Source organism: Arachis hypogaea, chromosome 16 (assembly GCF_003086295.3).
Source record: "Arachis hypogaea cultivar Tifrunner chromosome 16, arahy.Tifrunner.gnm2.J5K5, whole genome shotgun sequence".
NCBI classification, from domain to species: Eukaryota; Viridiplantae; Streptophyta; class Magnoliopsida; order Fabales; family Fabaceae; genus Arachis; species Arachis hypogaea.
The window spans coordinates 80,812,033-80,818,786 of NC_092051.1; the positions used below are offsets into that span (position 1 = coordinate 80,812,033).

The 6,754-nt window shown below is 34.9% G+C and overlaps 1 non-coding gene across 1 annotated transcript; it reads right to left on the reverse strand.

Moving 5' to 3' along the window:
* Positions 1-6,304: 6,304 nt before the first annotated feature.
* LOC112760372 (small nucleolar RNA R71) lies at positions 6,305-6,408 on the reverse strand. The gene has a single exon (XR_003180816.1). It is a non-coding gene; the product is annotated as a small nucleolar RNA R71 (small nucleolar RNA).
* Positions 6,409-6,754: the final 346 nt, after the last annotated feature.

Sequence of the window (6,754 nt, forward strand, 5' to 3'; positions counted from 1 at the left end):
ATAACAACTAACAATCCAAGAATTATCACTAAATGTTGGACATTATGGCTCTAGTAACCCATACACTCATTTTCCCCAAGCCAAGGGGTGGAAATTACCCCATAATCGAAATTGGCATTTCATCAAACATCTAATATGCATAATCATAAAATATGGCAAAATTAGAAAAATAATGAAAGCTATGAACCACAAATGATAACAAGCAACTAAGGCAACTCAGCAAACATAAAATAAGCATCAAACATCAAATTCAACAACTAGAAATACAAAATTGGAAAATTATATATATATTGATAAGAGAAATGAAAATAGATGAAAATGTAGAACAAGTAGTGTAATTAAAAGAGAAATTAAAGAAATACTTACAATGAAATTGCTATAATCCCAAATCAAACTTGAAGTATAAGATGCTACAAACCCTAACTAAGAACCCTAAGAGAGAATTTCCCAATCTACACTACTCCTACTCCTAATGTGTTTTTTTTTAATCTAAAATGAGCTCCCTTTGTTATGTGTTGTTGCTCCTTCATATAGCCTTTGATTTCAGTATCCAAGCCATCAAAAATGGGCCAAAAGAGCCCCAAAATCGTGAGTCACGTGCGTTTTTAATGGAGGCACGCGCTGGTACCTGTGGGCATGCACACTCAACCAAAATTTCTTCTTGTGCATACACAAAAGAGGTTGTGCACACTCACACTAGGATGCTTAAATGGATGTGCGACGTGCGCGATGCGGCTCACGCACACGCGTGGCTCTGCTCTGATGGATGTGCGTACGCACGTAGGTCTGTGTATGTGCTCTTCTCCTTTGTTTTTTTCATGTTTTCTCCCTTTCTACATGCTTCCTTCCACTTTTGCCTTGCCAAACTTGCCTCTAGGGCCTAAAATCACCCAACAAACATATCATGGCATTGAATTGCATAAAAGTGGGATTAAAATCACTAATTTAAGCTCAAAAATGCATGTTTTCATATTTAGGCACAATCTAGAGAGAAAACACAAAAGCATGCTATTTTAGTGAACAAGTGTGAGTTTATGTGATGAATCCATTCAAATCAAACCAAAATACATCGTCAAATATGGATTCATCAATAAGATAGCATTAAATGAGAGTGAAAAATGATGATCACATGTCACAAATCTCTCTCTCAAAGTCACGTATATCTCTCTCTCTTCCTCACTTTCAATCAAAATTTTCATTTAGGTAATGTAAGAAAGAAAGCTGAAGAAAAGAAGGCTAGAGAGTCGAGAGCGAGATAGAGCAAACACAAGCATTTCTAATCCAATTTCACGTCAAACTCTACATCAAATTTCAAGGATAACACCTCGTCTTCTCAAGCCTTCATGAATCAAGCTCATCCTCCTCATTTTCTTTGCCATTTATTACTTAAATCTTCAAGAGGTTAGTGAAGAAAAATTCTTAAATTTCATCTCTCCATAACCAATTTTCTTGGAGGACTTTCTTAAGAGAGTTTTGTTATTTCTTTTCCTGATTTACAAGTCTTCACTAGGAGCTCTAAAAATTGATTTAAATGTAATTTATTTAAATGTGATTAAAAAATAATTGAATACTATGTATAGTAAAAAATTGATATTATTGAAGGATAAAATTAAATTAAAATTTATTTCTATGTATCATTTTTGTCCCCAACATTTTCGTCCTATTTAAGTCCCTAACGTTTCAAAATCGTCTCAATTTTGTCCTGCCGTCAATTCTGTTAACGGATCCCTAACGGCAGGACAACATTGAGTCAATTTTGAAATGTTAGAGACTTAAATAGGACGATTGAAATGTTAGGGACAACTTTGGGACTTACCCCAAATGTTGGGGACAAAAACGATACTTTACTCAAAAAAAAAAAGCTATGACAGAAGGAAGGAAAATAGTCCAAAGCCTTAAGAAAAAATTAAAAGACAAAATAATTAGAATGCTATACATGAAAGAAATCATATTAAAGTGAACTAGTAACATAAATATTTCCTCAAACATTTAATAATCAAGGATAACTGATAACTAAAAGAGTGATATAAGCGTAATTAATGATAAATCATTATGTTACAAAGGCAAAGAAACTAAGAGACATAAAATTCCTTAAGAAAAGATATAAGGACGTAATAGTAAGTTACTAAAATATTAAGAATGAGATTGCAACGTGATGAGCGGATAATTTATATGCTTTTCGGCATTATTTTTAGTATGTTTTCAGTAGAATCTAGTTACTTTTAGGGATGTTTTCCTTAGTTTTTATGTTAAATTCACATTTCTGGACTTTACTATGAGTTTGTGTGTTTTTCTGTGATTTCAGGTATTTTCTGGCTGAAATCGAGGGACTTGAGCAAAAATCAGATTCAGAGGTTGAAGAAGGATTGCTGATGCTGTTGGATTCTAACCTCCCTGCAGTCAAAGTGGATTTTCTGGAGCTACAGAACTCGAAATGGCGCGCTTCCAATTGCGTTGGAAAGTAGACATCCAGGGCTTTCCATCAATATATAATAGTTCATACTTTTCTCAAGTTTAGATGATGCAAACTGGCGTTCAAAGCCAGCTCTCTGCCCAATTCTGGAGTTCAGCGCCAGAAATGGATCAAAAACCAGAGTTGAATGCCAGAAATGGATCAAAACCTGGCGTTCAACTCCACAAATGGCCACTGCACGTGGAAAGTTAAGGCTCCGCCCAAGCACACACCAAGTGGGCCCTGGAAGTGGATTTATGCATCAATTACTTACTTATGTAAACCCTAGTGACTAGTTTATTATAAATAGGACCTTTTACTATTGTATTAGTTATCCTGGATCGTATTTTGATCCTGTGATCACGTTTTGGGGGCTGGCCATCTCGGCCATGCCTGGACCTTTCACTTATGTATTTTTAACGGTAGAGTTTCTACACTCCATAGATTAAGGTGTGGAGCTCTGCTGTTCCTCAAAGATTAATGCAAAGTACTACTGTTTTCTATTCAATTCATCTTATTTTGCTTCTAAGATATTCATTCGTTTCTTCAACTTGAATGTGATGAATGTGACAATCATCATCATTCCCTATGAACGCGTGCCTGACAACCACTTCCGTTCTACCTTCGACTGAATGAGTATCTCTTAGATCTCTTAATCAGAATCTTCGTGGTGTAAGCTAGAATGATGGCGGCATTCATGAGAATCCGGAAAGTCTAAACCTTGTCTGTGGTATTCCGAGTAGGATTCAATGATTGAATGACTATGACGAGCTTCAAACTCGCGATTGCCGGGCGTAGTGACAGACGCAAAAGGATAGTAAATCCTATTCCAGCATGATCGAGAACCGACAGATGAATAGCCGTGCCGTGACAGGGTGCGTTGACCATTTTCACTGAGAGGATAGGATGAAACCATTGACAAGGGTGATGCCTCCAGACGATTAGCCGTGCCGTGACAGGGCATTTGGATCATTTTCCCGAGAGAAGACCGAAAGTAGCCATTGACAGTGGTGATGTATCACATAAAGCCATCCATGGAAAGGAGTAAGACTGATTGGATGAAGATAGCAGGAAAGTAGAGGTTCAGAGGAACAAAAGCATCTCTATTCGCTTATTTGAAATTCTCACCAATGATTTACATAAGTATTTCTATCCCTATTTTATTAATTATTTTCAAAAACCCCATTACTATTTTATATCCGCCTGACTGAGATTTACAAGGTGACCATAGCTTGCTTCATACCAACAATCTCCATGGGATTCGACCCTTACTCACGTAAGGTATTACTTGGACGACCCAGTGCACTTGCTGGTTAGTTGTGCGAAGTTGTGAACCATGGTATTGGCATCATGTTTTTGGCGCCATTACCAGGGAAAGAAAGAGCGATGAATTTTACATAATCAAAGTGTAATCACAATTTCTGCGCACCAAGTTTTTGGCGTCGTTGCCGGGGATTGTTCGACTTTGGACAACTAACGGTTCATCTTGTTGCTCAGATTAGGTAAATTTTCTTTTTGTTTTCTTTTCAAAAATTTCTCCCTTGTTTTCGAAAAAAAAAATTTATTCAAAATTTTTAAAGAATGAATTCTAGTGTTTCATGAAGCATGTGAAGCCTGACTGGCTGTAAAGCCATGTCTAAATTCTTTTGGACTGAGGCTTCCACTCATAAGTATATGAAGTTGGATGAAATATCAGCTATTGTATACATGAGAGGTATCTATGTTTGCTGAAGCTTGGCTGGCCACTGGCCATGTCTAGTGTTTTGGACCGGAGCTTTCATTGAAAGCTTGGCTGGCTAGTGAGCCATGTCTAATTCCTGGACTGAAGCTTTAGACTAACATGGTAAGATTCCTGGAATTCATATTAAAAATTTTAGAATCCTTATATTTTTTTCTTTTTCAATATAATTTTCGAAAAAAAAATACAAAAAAATTATAAAATCATAAAAATCAAAAATATTTTGTGTTTCTTGTTTGAGTCATGTGTCATGTTATAAGTTTGGTGTCAATTGCATGTGCATCTTGCATTTTTCGAAAATTCATGCATTCATGGTGTTCTTCATGATCTTCAAGTTGTTCTTGGTAAGTCTTCTTGTTTGATCTTTGCATTTGCATGTTTTGTGTCTTTTCTTGTTTTTCATATGCATTCTTGAATTCTTAGTATCTAAGCATTAAAGAATTCTAAGTTTGGTGTCTTGCATGTTTTCCTTGCATTAAAAATTTTTCAAAAATGTGTTCTTGATGTTCATCATGATCTTCATAGTGTTCTTGGTGTTCATCTTGACATTCATAAGCATTCTTGCATGCATTCATTGTTTTGATCTAAAAAAGTCATGCATTGCATAATTTTCATATTTTTCTCTCTCATCATAAAAATTCAAAAATAAAAAAAATATCTTTCCCTTTTTCTCTCATCAAATTCGAAAATTGGATTGACTTTTTCAAAAATTTTTAAAATAAAGTTGTTTCTTATGAGTCAAATCAAATTTTCAAATTGAAAATCTTATCTTTTTCAAAATCTTTTTCAAAAATCAAATCTTTTTCAAATTTCTTAGTTATTTTCGAAATTTCCAAAAATATTTTTCAAAAATATTTTTCTTATTTTTACATCAAATTTTCGAAAATAAAATAATCAATTAATGTTTTGATTCAAAAATTTCAAGTTTGTTACTTACTTGTTAAGAAAGATTCAAACTTTAAGTTCTAGAATCATATCTTGTGATTTCTTATGAATCAAGTCATTAATTGTATTTTTTAAAAATCAAATCTTTTTTCAAAAACTAATTTCTATCATATCTTTTCAAAAATATCTTCTTATCTCACCTTTTCCAAAAATTTGATTTCAAAAATATCTTTTCTAAATTCCTAACTTCTTATCTTTTCAAAATTGATTTTCAAAATTTGTCTCAACTAACTAACTAACTTTTTGTTTGTTTCTTATCTTTTTCAAAACCACCTAACTAACTCTCTCTCTCAAATTTTCGAAAATATCTCCCCCTTTTTCAAAATTTCTTTTTAATTAACTAATTATTTCAATTTTTAAAATCTTAATTTTTGAAAACTACTAACCTTTTTCAAAAAAACTATTTTCAAAAATCACTAACTCTCTTTCAAAAATTATTTTCGAAAATTCCCCTTCTCTCTCATCTCCCTCTATTTATTTATTCATCTACTAACACTTCATCTCACCCAAATTCGAACCCTCTCTTCCATCTGTGTTCGAATTTCTTCTTCTTCTTTTCTTCTGACTCACACTGGGACCTCTATACTGTGGTAAAAAGGACCCCTATTATTATTTTTCTGTTCTCTCTTTTTCATATGAGCAGGAGCAAGGACAAGAACATTCTTGTTGAAGCAGATCCAGAACTTGAAAGGACTCTGAAGAGGAAACTAAGAGAAGCTAAATTACAACAAACCAGCAAGCACCTGTCAGAAATTTTCGAACAGGAAGAGGAGATGGCAGCCGAAAATAATAATAATACAAGGAGAATGCTTGGTGACTTTACTGCACCTAATTCCAATTTACATGGAAGAAGCATCTCCATTCCTGCCATTGGAGCAAACAACTTTGAGCTGAAACCTCAATTAGTTTCTCTGATGCAGCAAAACTGCAAGTTTCATGGACTTCCATCTGAAGATCCTTTTCAGTTCTTAACTGAATTCTTGCAGATCTGTGATACTGTTAAGACTAATGGAGTAGATCCTGAAGTCTACAGGCTCATGCTTTTCCCTTTTGCTGTAAGAGACAGAGCTAGAGTGTGGTTGGATTCTCAACCCAAGGATAGCCTGAACTCTTGGGATAAGCTGGTCAAGGCTTTCTTAGCCAAGTTCTTTCCTCCTCAAAAGCTGAGCAAGCTTAGAGTGGATGTTCAAACCTTCAGACAGAAAGAAGGTGAATCCCTCTATGAAGCTTGGGAGAGATACAAAGGACTGACCAAAAAGTGTCCTTCTGACATACTTTCAGAATGGACCATCCTGGATATATTCTATGATGGTCTATCTGAGTTATCTAAGATGTCATTGGATACCTCTGCAGGTAGATCCATTCACCTGAAGAAAACGCCTGCAGAAGCTCAAAAACTCATTGACATGGTTGCAAATAACCAGTTCATGTACACTTCTGAAAGGAATCCTGTGAATAATGGGACGCCTATGAAGAAGGGAGTTATTGAGATTGATACTCTGAATGCCATATTGGCTCAGAACAAAATATTGACTCAGCAAGTCAATATGATTTCTCAGAGTCTGAATGGAATGCAAGCTGCATCCAACAGTACTCAAGAGGCATCTTCTGAAGAAGAA